Raw genomic sequence first — 17,483 nt, forward strand, 5'->3', positions numbered from 1 at the left:
TAACTCTAACGTGGAGGGTAGCGTCTCCAGGCGATCTCGCCTCGCCGGCTAGCCGATAGCTACTGGGAGTGTGGCAGACAGCCGCCCTAACCGTAACTTTACCCCGGCGTACGGAGCGATTGCGGTGTGGCCGGCAGCTGGGTTTCTGACACGTCAGTCGGGCAGAGACCAGGACAGCCATGATGGGGGGTGTGATATCCGTACCGCTGGAAGGAGATGACGCCTCGCTATTTTTAGTAAGTCCCCCCCCCCCCCCAACGGTGTCGCACGGTGACATGGATCATCGACAGCAGCAGAAGGTCTGAGGCAGCTCATGCTACAGACTCTGACCTCCGGCTAAACTCCTCGCTGGCTCTGAGGGAGTTACTGGGTTCCTTGGTGGCAGACAGCGCAGCCACCCCGAACAGGCACATGTAGCTTCCGGAAAGCCATCGCTTTCACCCCTACCTCCCACCCACCCCTACCTCCACCACTCGCCAAAATGAGTAAAAAATTCCCACAACCCCACATGCTTATCACTCTCAAAATGTGAATGAACAGCTCACCAACACACTGATAATGCATCAATAAAATATGGACTGAAGATCTTCAGATTAGACTGGACAAACGATCACCAAAACAAACACTATATTTGGTGTTTAAGGCTACCAACTGCCTTTTTACGTAAATAATGTTTTTTCTTTTTTAATGAAAACCATTATTCCACGTAAAACGTTCCTCCATGACACTCCTCTCAATTGCCAAATAGAGTTTAGCCGGTCGCTGAGTGCAACATTGAAACAGCCCTTTCGAAAGCAGTCACACGAGAGCCGTTTCAGGAGAAACACCCGACGGACAAACGATACGGCTCCGTGAAAGTCCTCCACGGATCGCTCGGTGTCATCTGGTTCTTGGAGTGACCCATCCAAGACGAAAGACCAGGCTCGGGCCTGGGCCACCTCAGCTGAGCAGCACAAAAGCAGACAAAGGAACCCAAACCCTTAGCCACGACCCGAACCCTCTTCCCGCCCGGTTGGGGGACCTGCTGCTGCTTATCACTTCCAGACCTCGTTGAGAAAGACCACCGACAGGAAGGGCCTTTTTTTTTTTTTTGTCACCCGCCCTTCCCCTTCTGTGAGGTTAACTGTGAAAGTCTTGGCAGGATATCGTCCTGCTAGCGAGTCAAAAAGGAAGTGTGCGCAAATAGAGTCGCAGCCGGGACAAATTTAACGGTACGGCCTCCCCTGCTTTGCCTCCCGCCCTGCTGTCGTCTGTTAGCCCTGGGGCCTGACGGACGCCAACTGCACGGTCTCTGAAAAAGTGACACGGGATAGCATGATCTTCTGTGACGGCGGAGTGCAAGGTGCAGCCCAGAAAGATCTTTAATGATTATCACCAAGTTGAACCGGCGTTTGGCTCACACTAAATAAACAAGTGATAAAAAGAGATAGAATTATTAAAAAAAAAAAAAAACACAAAAAAAACTAAAATTATCAATTTACAACCAGGGAAATTTTTTTTACGAGATTTCACACAAATAATGAAAATGTGATCATTTCCAGCTTTATGTAATGCAAGAATACCTTTACAAACACTGAATTTGTGTAGAAAGACAATATACCTTTCTGGCGATTTTCCAGCAGAATGATATCTGGTGAACACCAGCCTTCTGCCCGACGCATGTCTTCATAAAGGATTCGAGCAGCTTTTACAGTGTGAAGCCCTTCACCGAGACAAAGCCCTCTAGAGAGCGAGGGAGCGCTTGACTCGCATTCCCGTTGGCCGCGCCGCTCTCCATCCCTTGACGTTTCCACGCTAATCGCTTTAGTTTATCCCACTCGGCTGTGTGTGAGGCAGATGTTTGTCAGGACACAGTCAGCCCCCGCAATTCACGTTGCACTAAGTAAGATTAACCACTTTTTCTCCCCCCCATGTCCTAATTCCTAATCCTAGAAAACAGTGGATTGTGGGGGGATAAATGGAACACATCAAAGATCCCCCCCCCATACAAGTCTAATGCAGTACAAATCGGGTAAAACACACATGTAAGCTCACGGGCATATAAGCAATATGCAGTATTAACAAAACATGAGGCAAGAAATATTATGGTGGAAACCATTTATTAATAATTATAATAAATCACAAAAAAACAGTCAAAGGTCATTGCTCTATTTAAACACCCCCTCACTAATAAATAAGAATGTCCAAGTTGCCCCCTACATACCCCCAAAGCATGCAGGCAGTCCTGCGACTTGTAACGTTATAACCGCCCCTTCCTCTTCCCTTTTCCTGTGTCGATTTCAGACAAAAAGCACAGCATGCGTTAACGCGGTCCAAATGAAGAAGTATCACAGTAAGCTTTCATTCAGCCGTCTCTAAATCAAACCATGGTACGCGTTTATTTAGCTTAGCGCGGCTAAGACTTTGGCGCCATTTCAACTTTCTTCCAGCAGCTGAAATGAGTACGAGCCGTGAGTCGTCGTGCGGTCATTGGCGGGGACGATTTCAAAAGCTACGGGGAGCATCTTAGGACAACATGGATGCGACGGGCACACAGTACTTGTCCCATTAGCCAGGCGAAGCTGTCCATTCATTTGTTTTCTTTGACTTGCATCTTGTTGAGCGTAGCTACGACAAATTAGACCAAACTAATCATTACTTCATGCAACAGCTATTGTCTGAAGTACTTAATCTTCTTCTCCACAGCTTAGAATTTAATTCAGCCTAGAACTTAACAGTTTTCCCTAAAGGAACCCTAGACTTTTAATGATGGATCAGAAGTTAAAAAATCTAGGTGCCTATCGTATACTCAAGAAACCAATCAGATGGCTAGGAAGTGCCATATTGACCACAAAGTCCTTTGGAACCCTACAAAATTTGGCTTGATCAACAACGTCTTGAAAACCAGGATCGATTTTCATGAGAAACAGTTGGACACCAACACTAACCTCAGGACTTACATATTCCTTAGTTTCACTAAATATACCACATATTGAAGACTGGACAGATCTTGGTCGGAAACAAATTTGATCAGACAGAAAGTTCACAAAGTTAATATCAAAGTCTTCTTTTGTGTTCAGTGCTAACGTGAATAAAAAAGCATTATCTAACATTTGTTTTGTTCTCAGTAGGCCTGTCTTCTTTTTACAAAGTTTGACAACATTGAACGGTCATCCTGATTTTTTAAATGATGGCCGCGAGACTGACTGTGCATGATTACTGCTTAGCTAGCTGTGTAGGATGTAGAGGCAGTGTGTAGCCCTAAAATAAAAAGTTCTGGATGTCTAGCTATCGGTATACTCTTCCACGCAGACAGGATCAGTTATTATCAGTCAAACACACAAGTCTTGATGATGGTGAAACTAGCACATCCTGACAGTTAACCAAACCAACGAACCAGCTACACCATATAGATTCAAAATACTTCATACTAGCTTCATACTGCTGTGTTCAGTTTCGTCCTTCGATAAACATAAAAAATGTAAACGCTGCAGGACAGGATAAATATTTTGTCTTGCGCCATGGGTGTTAACCAGACAGCTACGTTTAAATCAAGGCTTGACAACATTACTCTCCTTAAGAAGGAGCCTTAACGTGTCACACTTATGTGCAGCATCAGTAACAAATCCAATTAAATATGGAGCTTTAGGTACAGAAAAAAATAAAAAGAAATAAAACCATAGCTTCTCCATCTGCTGACATTTCGGATCACATGCTTGCGATGACTTAGCCACTTATACATAAGGGCTTGATATCTCTTCCCAGTGACACGGCTCATCTGCTCCCTCAAACCCAAAAGCAATGTCTGACATTTGGTAGTCAGGAGACACAGCTTTGAGAAATGAAAAAAATAATCAAATAAAAAGTACACCGTAGGTGAATTTGCAGGTCTGGGAGACACCCCTTACTACCACCTACCCCCCACCTTCAAAATGGTAGCACAAAGGCTTAAGTTGTACATACCTGTGTGAATGCCAAGCTTTGTACACCTCCAGTCCCCCCCTCCCTTCACATCACGTGGGGAACGTCCCTCTGCGGGCCCCCACCACGGACTACGTCTGTTGGAACTGAAACAAAGACAAGGCAAGACATTAGTCCGGTAGGCAGTCTCCACCAACCTGGCCAGATAATCATGGATGACTGCGGCTTCTCCAGAACACAGATGTCGTCTTCCCGTAGGCCAAATGCTCCACGCGGTCCGCCTGACAGCAGCTCATTACAGGTCAAACCCAATTATGTCACGAAACAGCTTGACAGTACCTTCCCAAACGGTCAGGTGTTCGCTCTCAAAGTTCAGCGGGAGTCGAAGACGCGCTTTGAAAAAGGGTCGCGTTTTGTGTGACCGTAAAAAAATCGCCATTGAGGGTGACGTTGGCCTGTCAATGGACCTTATCTGCGGAGCTCACGACCCGGCCACAGATAGACTGATAAACCCGTTAACGGGTGGTCTCTCTTTAACTCGGGCCAACGGCCCCAGTTGAGTTCCCTGGCACGAGCATGACCCGACCCCTGTGCCCGCTGCCCCTAATGACATCGCTGTGCCAGGGAGCCTCTAGGTGATAACATCCAGTCTTCTTAGCCAAGACACAAGCCAAACACCCATCAGGTTTTAAAGACCTCCACTCCATCATAACTGAACTGATTAATCGCTAAAGACGAGCTTATTCATACATGTTGATACACATCGATAAAAGATTCAGACACCAAAATTAACAAATCACAATAGAAAAGGACACAATACAAATGGAATAACCAACACGCAACTGGCCCGCCTGCGGCGGAAAGGTATAATGCTTCAGCTGTGGTACCCGAGAGTGCTGTATTCTACCTCTACACAGAGCTGTGATCTCCAGAAGGCCCAATTCATACATGAAGTTCACAGCCATATTTCCCACCTAAGGGGGACAGCTTGCACCCAACGCTGAAGGCATTTCAACCCTCCACTCCTTGCTATTCACAAGTGGGAGCGGTTCCATTCATCCGAGACTCCGAAGGCTAAATTCAGCAAAACCACATGGCCGAGGCATGACATTCCTTCTGCTGGAGGACACCCTCCAAAAATCCTGAAGGGCAAGTATCTGCAGTCAAGCATTCCCAACATCAAGCGAGCTACCGTTCAATGGTGATGGGCCAAACCATTCACGATATTTTGGCCGGGACATGGTAGCCATGCCGTATGGCTTAACACGCTGGTTTTACAGATAAAATCGAGCATGGATAACAAGGGGATTTCATATCACTGCCTCACATATGTATTTACAATTACCGCATGTTTGAGGTGTGTGATATTCAGTATAGCCAATGTGCCCAGTGCCTTAATGTCACCAATAATCAAGCTAGAAATGCATCATGGTAGCCAACAGCCTGTGTACATTTTAAAAAGTAAATAGCTAAAATAATAATAACAACAATGATTGCTGACTGAAGGTTGCAATGTCTATTGGATTCCTTACTTTAATAAAATGACCCATGTTAAGTAATCCTTTCTAACTACCCAAGTTAACATATCAAATAAAAAGTACACAGTTACAAATAGGCATCTATTGTGAGAAATGTAGACATTTTAATTACGCACATTAATCATTTGGATATTTGAAATTTTGTATATATGTATAGGCAGTTGAAGTACCATGAGTATTCCTCGCCCACAAATACAATATTCCAATATGCAGAAATGACAATCAGCAAAGCAAACAAATATTTATGGGGAAATAAATGTACTGGAAAATTAGTTTCTGGTGACGCAGTTCAGTTTGCTGGCAAATCTGGATGGAGGTGAACAAGAACTACAGACAATTAATGCTGAACAGGAAGACGAAACAAGGCTGAATGCCCATGAGGACGTACTTATACGCCTGCAGCTACACTAACACCTTCACGGTCACACTAATACTGCTGAAAGGGGCTGAACGAGGGCTGCACTCGATACGGAGCTGAGATCTTCCTCCAGCATCAGCATACAGCTACCATGTCAGCGATGTTGTGACCGAGCGACCTCCCTCCTGAAAACACGCATCTATATCCGTTGTGTGTGCGGAGCGGGAACCCGTCAGCATTTTCCGGGAGCTTCCTGACCTCTCGTTGCCAGGTACCATTCAGCCGGTGGGCGTGTGGACCCAAACGACCGACCCGAGAAGAGCCACTCTAAGAGCGGCTCGGACCCGGCGCTGCGGTCGACACGTCATGAGATCCATCGGGCTCCACCTATGATCCCCTACCCCGGCACAAAATCCTAAAGGAGATTAAATCGCACTGGACGTGCTGAGACCCCCCCCCCCCCCCGCTCCCGAGCCGTGACTGCGGCGGAAAGAGCGCGGCTGTGCCTTTATCCACCCATGATAGAGAGAGAGAGAGAGAGAGAGAGAGAGAGAGGGATCCTGGCCACCAACGGCCATCGTGCACACCGGCACCGTTCACCCGAGTCCTGTGGTTAGATTAAAAGGCCACGGTCGGCAGTCTTGTGCATCGTTCTGGGGCGGGGGGTGGGGTGGGGGTTGGCTGGAGGGGTTACTATCCGCTGTCTGAAGAGCACTGCTCCTCAGACTCACTGCGCCGTCTGTTTTGCACCGGCGATCTGGCTCCTATGCCATCAGAAAGATGAGGATGAGCGTCGTGAATGAGAAGATGCCCCCCCCAGGCTCCTTGGAGAGCCCCCTTAACCGCAGTGTTGGGTCGGCGGTGGGGGGAGTGGGCATTTCTTGGCCCCTATCACCGACTTTCATTAGGAGAGGAGGGCATAAATGGGGGCTCGGCCCTTTAAGCTGAGATGCTCCCACCCCACCCTGATACAACCCCCCCCCCCCCGGATAAGACCCCCCCACACACACATTACTCATAAGCTGTTTTTCCCAGGGTTGTGAAAAATCGATGTGCTCCACGCTGCAAACAGTTCATAATGACGAGAACGGGGGGGAAGGAGAGATGGGGGAGGGGGGGGCAGACTGCAACAAAATTGATTTGTTTAAGTACAATAACGGGGCTCTGCGGCATCTCGTTCTGCAGCCCCGGTGTCAAGACAAAGCCCGCGTGTCATGGTGAAGCTTCACCGGCAGACGCCAGGCAAATGGGAAATACAAAAAAAAATAATAACGGTACCAATTTGGCTGCAAGATTCCCCCAGAATTCTGTCAATCCCTGTCGATGATGGGGGGGGGGGGGGAGACAGGAATACTGCAGCCGATGGGAAGCGTCGTGCGGGTTTGGCGGGAGGATAATAGTGGAATGAGAAAATCCCCGGCAAACGACGTGCGAGCGTTCAGTGAGTGCAGGCGGCATCGCGGAGCTCGGTGTAATGTCACCGTGAGCCACCGGGCATGCGCAGGCACACACACACACACGCACACACACAAGCACACTGCGGAGGTGAGGAGCTCCGTGCACAACGAGCATTTAGATACACACGTTGAAACAGGTCGCCGATGATATCATGCAACTGGCCGGCCATCAAGAAAAGGCGTGCTCATAAACTGGTGATGTCATGCCATCGTGTTCATAAACCAGTGATGTCATGCCATCGTCCTCGATGGATGTTTTTCCATCGCGAGGCTCTCTCCTTCCTTTATACCCTTGACAACCGCCGCACACAGACGTAAACACGGATACCGGCGTGGTGGTGGCGGCGCTTCACAGAAGCGGCATGCTCTTTTTCTGCTCTCTCCTCTGCTCCCGGCCGATTTCGGAGTGCAGACATACAAATGCACGTACGTATATACACACACACACAAATAAAAAGGGCTTGAAATCACTGATGCAAGACGCAACATCAGAGCTAGATAACGGCGGCCAGCCCCCACCCTCTACAACTCCCCACCCCTGAGGAGAGCACTGCCCCTGAACCCCGAGCCCTTCTGCGGTCTGGCTGGCTGGACCTCCACGCGCCCCCCTCCCTGCTCTGCTCTGCAGGAGGTCTCCTGGCTTAATTGGGTCCTTGTGGAATCAGACACCCCTCCCCCCCCCCCGGCCTAAAGATGGCCAGCATCCTCGCGCTGTGCCCGCCTCCCAGCGTAATAAAGTGGCCCTTGGGCGGTCCTCAGCCTCTTGTGAAGTGGCCCTCACAACCTCCCCTACTGCCCCCCCCCCCCCCTTAGGTATTCTCCAGCCCCTTTTCAAGTGGCCCTTGTGGGTCTCACTGCCCCGCAGACTTGCCAGGACGGATCCCAAGGGACTGGGAAGCTCACACCTTAAACTCGGCCAGGAACCAGCAACGCAGAAACAACCACAAACCAGATACCTGGCAGCCAAATCTAAAAACCATTTTATAACCGTTTCTATCCAGACAACGAACAGATATAATATAAGATGGAAAGAAAGGGGGGGGGGATATATTTCCATCGGACAAGGCCCCTGTGACCCAGCGATTACCTCCATAAGGGGGCCTCCCCCCCAAATTCTAAGCAAAAGTTAACTTCAGTGACTCCATTCATTCTTGCTTCATGTTGTTGACAAGCTGAAGTCATTTAAGGTAAAATCCCAGATGTGTATCCTGGCTTCAGAAGATGTAATCTGCAAACGATACGTCCATCCAAACAATGATACAGCCCACAAAAATGAAAAGAAACTTTTACACTTTGCTAAACATCCAGTATATATACACACACGCACGGATAATGACATAATCACACTCAATGATGTCGTTGTCCATGACATGAAGAATGTTGTCAGTTTGGAGAGTCATTCATGAAGTAAAGATTAATCAAAGTACACAGTGAGACTACAGTCAAGTCCCCACACCACCAGCCAGGCGGTCTCTGTCCGCAGCATCCTATGTTTACGCCACACCTCTTGAGATTGCGCCCCCCGTCAACGTGCCACGAAATGTGCGTGGAATAGGGCACCGAGCGGTTTCTCCCCTTCCTGCCGATCCCCGAGACGCTCCGAGGCGTCAGCGCTGTAATTAAACACCTGTTGGTTCTCCTGGGCTCAAATGGCGAAGGGGACAAATCGCAGTCCGATTTTCCACGCTAACCCTGGTAATTTGCTCCGTGCTGCGCTGGCTACAATGTCTTATTTATTCAGTGAAGACAAAAAAAAAAACTCGCCACCTCTTGCATGAAGACACAAGGTTTGTTTTATCTCCCATGTGGAAAATTCACAGGCCGAAGTCCTCTAGATCGTCTGTCTGGTCCTTAGGTAATTGGAAATATTATAGGATTTTGAAGTTATACCCATTTCAGAAATTTAACTAACCCCAGAACAATTTGCTCTTTCAAAATGTTAGCATCTTCTCCCAAAGTACTTAAGTATAGGATGACAATTAGCTTTTGTTTTTCTTTCTTGAAAAATTACCTTAAAAGATTTTACAAAACCCTCTTAATTTAAAGCTGATGTCCCATGACATAGTGGCCCCTCTGCACTTCCTTGGAACAACCCCCCCCCCCCGAACCGGTGGGAGTTGAAGCAGGCTGGGTATACAGTGCAGGAAATGCAAGGCAGGCTGCAGGCTGAAGCCGGAACTCTGCCAAAGAGAGAGAGGGCGCTCGCCATACAGAAGCGAAAGAGACAGTCGCCGGTCACAGGGACCATCCAGGGTTTGCATTAATAGACAGATTCCGGTGCTATGGAAACACGGAACTCAGCTGACCACAGCGGCCCAGGCCACCTCCCTCCCACACATACGGCCAATCAGGGTCAGCCTGAAGGGACCACATGTTCCTGCACTATCAAACAGCCGGGGGCCATTCTTAGATTTGCCGTTTTTGGAACGAAACGGGCTGCTTTGAAACTGATATTTACATCAGTGCGTTTCACAGGAACACCTAGAACAGGTCTGAGGGAACAGCTTGTTACCCCGCTGAAGACACTTCAATAGATCATCATAATTTTAAAAACCTGCAAGGTTGTGTTTCCTTTATGCGAGTTTTACTTCCAGAAATATCCGGCAGGCGTTTAAAACTGAGGCAGGTACAAGGATTTAGAGCGAGGTAAGGAGAGATGGAGGATGGAATGGGAGAGCGGGGGAGCAGCACATAACATGCGCTCCGACGGGCCTGAACTCTGCACTCCAATTCCTATTCTGACATCTGAATACTGTAAACACTCAAGGGCAAGTACACGGATCGACACACTTAGTGTGATGTTTAGTCAAACAGTCCCCAATATAACGTATTCATTAATTGTTGGGTGGAGAAGGGCTGGAAATTTGAAAGACTTTACTGGGGTGGGGGGGGGGGGCTTGTTTGATAAACTGCATGGTTGCAGGTTATGGCTGTACTCTAGATTAAGAAAATAATGTACTTGTGTACTTCATTTATTTTAACAGTTTCAATCGTGTCTTCTACAATCATTTGTTTATTATTAAATGTCGGGGGGGGGGGATATAATTAACGATTCCAACACTCCAGAACCTACATGCCTTTTTTTCCCCAAAAACTCTGAAGCTGAAAATATCTCTTTAGCTTAAATAAAAAGGAAAATAATAATAATAATAATAACTTTTGTCTGTGTGATTTCAGAATGTAACACATGTAGACATCGTTTTTGATTGCCTTTCCATTTTCCTGGGCCTCAGTGTGTTACGTCTCTGTACCCAAATCAGGTATTCGGCTCTGCTGAGTTACACTGGCCAATGAGAAGACAATCTGTCAAATTCGTGGGACCGGGAGGGAAGTCGGCCCGGAGGCCCCAGAAAGACACAAACACCTCAGGAGGCTCAACGTGGGCCAGAGAGCTCATTTCAAATTAATCTAAACCGTTTGGTTTTTAAAGAGCGATCCAAACACATGCTGTTTAGCGAATGAGTGTTTTTTAAACTTCGTGTTTTATGCTAAATGGCATCAATTACCGAGCTGAGGGTGTATTCCAGTGTACAGAGGGAACATCTCAATGAGACGGATTTCCTTTATGGAGACGGCGGCGCGAACGGGTCCGAGTCTCCGCTCCGCACCAGCACGGGGTCGCCTCACTCCCGCATCTAATCAGCCCAGAAGTGGATTAGGCTGTGGAGGACACGCCGCTCTCGGTTTGTACTCTATGTGAACAGGCCAGCCTCCACGATGCAGGAGATATTGCCAAGCGAATCGGCTACTGCAGCCTGCAGAGGTTACAGTCAACTGCTAAACACCTCTCACAGTTCTACAACCAGTGAGGCAGGAACAGAAAGATGGTTAGAGGGAGAGAGGGAGAGAGGGAGAGAGAGAGAGAGAGAGAGAGAGAGAGAGAGAGAGAGAGAGAGAGAGAGACGAGCCCCGATGTCCAAAACAAAGGCTGAAGAGCAGAATGTTTTTTTGCAAGGAGCAATTTAACGAGCACACTATCTGTTCAGCATAGATAAAGACAGATAAAGTTACTCCAGGTTTCCTATGTGTACATTTGTAGAGAAAGTTCAAACCTTATTAAATATCCTGCATACGCACCATACAACCCCCCCCCCCAAAAAAAAAAATACAAAAATAATTTAATTCTACCAAGATTTCATGTTCTTTTTTAAGTGTAGCTTGGAGGGAAAAATTTATTATTATTATTATTATTATTAGTACTACTACTACTACAACCTTCAGCACTGCCTATCGGCATCCGTTTTGGCAGCTGCTATGACTGCATTCCTCCTGTCAGGGCGGCGCTCATTCACCCCATTCAGGGGTACTGGCAATTGCCACGGGGAATTTGGCTAAAATCGGACCCCTGGCAGCTCCCGGCTGTCTGAGGCCCCCGGCAGCCAGGGCCCAAAATGCGAGAAAAAAAATTACAGGTGAGAAATGAATTCCCTAGAAGCACAAAATGCAACACCGGTTCCCAACACAGTGGATGCTGAACAGGTACCAAAGACACATAATTAGCCCAATTTAAGATAAAATGTATAAACACCCAAGCAAAGGACAGAAAACAAGACATACAAAAAAATCACTATGGGTAACACCTGTGCTGTGGGGGTGTGGCTATGAATTAACAACTAGTTTTGACTGGGTACTATCTTGACAAATTATCAGGTATCTTTTAGTTAATTACAATAACGAGACTGATTGGTCTGTATGAACAACTGCTTATACTTCAGGCTTATGTCTCAGAGTGATTTTTAAAAATGAATGAAATTCTGAATCGGATGATTCCCTAAAAGGATCATTAGTAAGTCAGGACTGATCGTACTCAAGATGGGCCATTGTTCAGTTATCCTTCGGATCAGGTCAGCGTTCTACTCAGTTTAACTGGGGGGGGGCATGATCAGCCACTCTCACTGAAGCATAACCCTATACCCCCCCCCCACTGCAGACGAAGGAGACACTCTCCACACTCAGGTGGCCACAGAAAAAGGTCAACCATTACACTGCGGTCCAGAATCCCAGTCCACGCTATCCCAGCAACACAAGTGCGTGCACCTCCCATCCTAAACAAGCCATGAGGGGGCTCGGCCGCACACGACAGTGACGTCCACGAGCAAAAACGTCTGCACGCCGTCGACTAGTCTGAGAAGCGCAGGAGCCTTAACGCAGATACTGACAGAAAGAGATGCTGGAAACCTTCGAAATGGAATTTTCACCCCTCATGCGCAGAACAATAGACGTCTGGAATGGTTTCTGTCGAAAACAATTGCAGGATGACATCGGCCTGACAGCAAAAAAAAAAAAAACCCAATGCAACAGGATTTATTCAGCAGACAGAAGAAATATGCTTAAAAAAACACCAGGGCTCAAGTCCAACACTCCTTTTCCTTTCCATCATACCTTTTACGTGTTTTGGAGACTTTTCCGTTGGCTGTTCTGGAACATAAGGACTGGAGAGAGTTTTGAAACTACCGCAGAGGCACACAGCTTACTAGCACTGGATAACTAGTATCACGTGCCAGTATTAACGATGGTCATTACTTTGCAGGATACCAGAGGATACGACTGTGAAAACGCCAGTCTGTAAACCACATTCAGAGACACACCGAGAAGAAAAACGGCTCAAAGCGCTTTCGAGTTTCAGGCCTCGAGCATAAACCATAATGTTACAGGAGACGAGCGAGACTCGCTTTCTGCAACGGTGAATGAACGCCACTGGTGGTGGACTCAAAACATGAAACATCTCCGTGCTCCACTAATCCACCCATCCAGCAGGCTGCCAGTTTCAATCTAAGTGAGTGACAACAACTGGTTAGGTGTGGAGAGACTGATCCCGTCTGTTCCAGAGGCCATCTCTCACCGGATGACACCAAAGTCTAGCCGTTTCTAGTTCTCCAAAAAAACAGAAATAAATTTTATTTTTATTTTTTTTTAAATTGCGAATCCGGCCCTCAACAAACAAGACCAACGCCTTCCGGGCTTTTCCCATCCTCGCCACTGCTCACTTGACGCTCATTTCCCGTTTAGAAGATCTACTGTTGGCTAGGTCACATCCGCCAATCCCCACGCCATTGCCCTGCTGACACTGCCTTCCATCGACGTGGAGGGGATAATAAACAGAGCTCTGCAGAGAATGCACTCACTCCGCTGCGCTTCCGAAATCTCTCCCCAGGCTGCGGGAGGGGGGGGGGGGGACTCCACTGAAAGGAGACCCGGGAAAGGGAAGACTTAGACTTGGAATGAAATCTCCATGATCATCCATAAAATGTCCACAAACCGTCATCTCATGAGGAAAATGGACTTGTTTTATATCGTTTTATTTTTATATGTCCATGGGGGGCAGTGTGCGCAGCTCAGTGGTTCAGGGGTCTGTGACTGTGGCCGGAAGGTTGCGAGTTCAAATCCCGGGGCCGGCAGGGTAATCACATCACCGCTGCGCCCTTGAGCGAGGCTCCTAACCCCAAATTGCTCCGCGGACGCTGGCTGACCCTCTTCTCTAACCCTCAGTTGTACGCTTTTTTTTTTTGGACAAAAGCTTCTGCTAAATAAATAAAAGTAAACGCAGTACGAGAAGGTTCTCAGCGTAAAGCTTAAGGTCGGTTTCGGCAGGGCTCGTTATTCCGCAACTCTCTTACCGCCGCACGTGTGTCTGGAAGTCGCAGCAGACAGCCCGGTTTTGTGTGGTCAAATCCCGACGGAGGCTTGGGAGCAGCAGGGCTATGGAAAGACGCCGTCTGGCTAACACGTCTCCTCCAGCAGAGAGGCATGATGGGGGCAAGCTGCTAAACATCACGACTCCATCTCTGACCTTTTCACAGCGGTATCCGCTCTAACGACGATCGATGGCTCGCTCGGCGAAGGAAGGATGCCCCGTACACACAACCGACGAGGCTGAATCACTAATGAATTAAGACCATTACAAAATATTATGACCTCGTCTTAACCCGGAAACCAAACAATCACAATGCTTCAACAGCATCTCAGAATCCAAGCGAACACTTCATCGGCCCTCAAGACGGCAGACAGGACGTGCCGCTGTTCATTCAGATTTTCTGTTAAAATGATGGATTAAAGTAATAGGTCTCATGCTGGGGCTGGAGGGGGGGGGGGGACGCATTCAGAAGCTTGATGGGTGATACAAGAACCACTACAAACAAAGATGGTGAAAGAAACAAAAAAAGGTTGAAATAATTACATGGAGACATACTGCTGCACTCTGGGAGATTTATCTTTTTTCCGTTAATTATGTTTTCTGATAGATCCTTAAGTTGGTTTATTAGTCAAAAAATGTCCCACTCAAATCTCACTGGTGGTTCCCTGTTAATTAATTTCCACCCACCATAGTGAGAGAAAACAAGGGAGAAACAAGGCGTGCCCACCCTGAGCAGAGAGAGACTTTTAGGAGAAGCTCTGATTAAATAAAAATTTAAAAAAAAAAAACGAAAAAAATAGTCTCTCCACAAATTGCTAATTCCTCTGCCAGATATGATCAGCTTAAGGTTGCAAAATGATGACTCTGATATTTCATGTGCCACCAAAACACAGAAAGTGCTCTGAATTATTGATGGTCCTGGTGCTGGGAGATTTTTAAGCAGTCATGGTGCTTTTATCAATCATTCATGTGGTTTCCACTGAAAACACTTCAGTCCTCGAGTATCAAATCGCTCTTGAAGGAGGTGGAGAACATGCACACAAAGATCTCACTTCATTTGAGGGGCTAAAATATGTTGAGGGAATACTCTCCAGACGATTAAAGATATTACGCTAACGTGGGAAAACCCACATTATTTGCAGCTAAATAACAGTCTGGAGTTTGATAATGAACAGTTTAGATACTGCAAAGGATAATACATAACAACAATGCAGTATACGCAGTTTTATTTCAAAATTTGCAGATTCACTGATTCATATTAAAATATGGAAAGTCATCTTGTGCAGGATGCATGCCCCCCCCCCCCCCACAACTCTGACCAGTATAAGCAATTGGAATCAGGGATGGATGTATTCAAATACAAACCCTGAATTCGGTTGGCCTAAGAGGACAGATTTTACCAACAGGATATTTGAAGGCTACCACAGTAAAATACCTCCTTATCTTAATAAGAGTGCAACTATTTCACAACGTGTTTCCATTCGCAGAATGTGGCTCCAAGACAGCCCCCAACAGTCCTGTCATGTTTGGGTGTGCCCCACGGTACCCTCCTCGCCGCCTTCATAAACTCGGCTGCAGTAGAAATCTCCATGTTGCGCGGACATCGCCTGCTTCCTCCTGGGGAGGTCGCTTCATCTCATCGTGGCAGGAGAGTCTCGCCATCAAAAGGGGAAGTGGAGATTACACTGCAGAGTATGAGATTAGCAAGCCACGGCGGTCTCCCAGGCCTCAAGACACCCCTACGTTTGTCTGTACAGAGGCGAGATGAAAAAAATACACAAGTCCTTGCAGCCGCAGGTGTGTCGTCTTCAGGTGTCCTTTCTGGGCTGTCTACCTCCATTCCCAAACTAAATCTTGTCAAAAGCTGAAGCTGAACACAGTGTGTGAGAAAAGCGCCTGTAGTCTCAGGGAGTGTGCCTAACCCCTCCCTTCTACAAAGCTTGTGATACAATTGTCCCCCCCTGGACAATAGATTTCTGAGGCAAGAATGAGGGGATTATTTGATTCAGCTTCTAGTCAAGTGGCCGATTCATCCAGCAATCAATACTAATCAAGCAGCTTGGCAGCTCCAGAGATATCAGACAGGATTCAAATCTCATACAACAGCAAGCGGCTTGCATATCAAGATTTAACCTGGAGGTGAGCCCACCCTTCCTCCAAGTCTTTGATACAAAGCACAGATCTCATTGCAATATCCTGGAAACAATTCATCTGTAGGACAATGTCAGAGGCTCAAGGGTTCCGGGGAAATCCTCTCTCCAGTCCTGGAGGTTCTGCTACGACACGGGTCTTCGCGCTGGAGCGAGAGACCCGAGCTTTCAGCTGTGTGATTCGGAGAAGGGAGAGCGGCCCCTCTGGCAGCTACAGAAGTTTTTGTTTGGCTGTGTAGGACTGACACCTCCTTGTAGGCTTAATACAAGGAACCTGACAGTCTCAGAGTGAGAGTAGAGTACAAGAAAAAGCTGGTGGGGTGCGAGGGGGGGGCGGGGGGTCAAAGAGTCTTCGGGGGTGTCAGTGGAGTAAGGAGGCATGACTGCCAGACACTGGGGCAGCCAGTATGTCTGTTCAGCCTCCCAGCCTGAGGGAAGTCAAGCCCACAACGTCCACACAGATTGGGAGACTCCAGATCAGTAGCCGACAGCCTAAACACCACGTGAAGATGAAACTGCGGCACTACTGTTCACACGTGGGCCGAGTTCACGGAGCAGTTAAAGGACACGCGAGCAGCAGAGCGACTGAGCCAACCGAAAGAGTAGATGATTCCGCACTCATTAGCAATGAGATCAGCACTCGTGAATATTCAGAGACCTGGATGGAGACAAGACGTGCACTGCATCCGGGCGATATTCAGATTGTAAGTTTGGCCATAGAAGGATACGCACGATGGGGCTTTTACTATAGCAACCTGAACCAACACAATGATCGAGAGTTACGGGTTTGCCTGTATTTTTCTTGCATCTATTTGAATGTTAAGTCCCATGCATGTTTGCAACCTTCATGCTAAAAAAATACCCCAGACCTTTCTCAAGCTCTAATGTCTCATTACTTTCATTTTCTTCTGAGCAAGATGATACTGTATTGTCTGCATTTCTGACACTGCACCTCCTCCTAACAACCAAACTTTCTCCTTCATTGTCTAGCTCTCCAAAATGCATAAGCTAGTTGCGACACAAGTGATAAAATCTGGTAAACACTCTGGCTGGGGGAAAAAAAGAAGAAAAAAAAAACTGCTAAAATAACCCAACACATCCCCTCACCAAGCAGTGAAATTGACACACGGGTGTAAGCCTCTCGCTGGCTCTCACCCGATAACACCCTCAGAAAACACTTCCATCCATTGTTAATGGCGGTGGCAGTGTGAACGAAGTCAATATTGACACAGCCAGTCCTCAGCGCTGTTATCCACTAGGAAAGAACAGGTACTGCCATAAACGTCTCCACACGTCACCTCCGGAGAGAGAGTGCAGTCAGGTGACCCAATATGCCCTCAAACTGCCATTACCACAAGCTAAACCCCTGGGGACAGGGTTGCAAGGTCTCGGGAACAAACTGGACCAATCCTGAATGCGGGTCATATACAGTCCCCTCCTCCCACT

At 47.5% G+C, this 17,483-nt stretch overlaps 1 protein-coding gene across 6 annotated transcripts in view; it reads right to left on the minus strand.

Moving 5' to 3' along the window:
* Positions 1 to 17,483, minus strand: part of zmiz1a (zinc finger, MIZ-type containing 1a) — a 112,891-nt gene that overhangs the window by 80,819 nt on the left and 14,589 nt on the right. For 5 of the 6 annotated variants that reach the window (XM_072703794.1, XM_072703800.1, XM_072703793.1 and 2 more), the window contains exon 2: positions 3,943 to 4,046. The exons of the other annotated variant lie outside the window; for it this stretch is intronic. The gene's annotated coding sequence lies outside the window, so the exon portion shown is untranslated. The remainder of the gene's footprint in view (positions 1 to 3,942; positions 4,047 to 17,483) is intronic. 6 annotated transcript variants of the gene reach the window in all.

This window comes from Paramormyrops kingsleyae, chromosome 20 (genome assembly GCF_048594095.1).
Source record: "Paramormyrops kingsleyae isolate MSU_618 chromosome 20, PKINGS_0.4, whole genome shotgun sequence".
Taxonomy (NCBI): domain Eukaryota; kingdom Metazoa; phylum Chordata; class Actinopteri; order Osteoglossiformes; family Mormyridae; genus Paramormyrops; species Paramormyrops kingsleyae.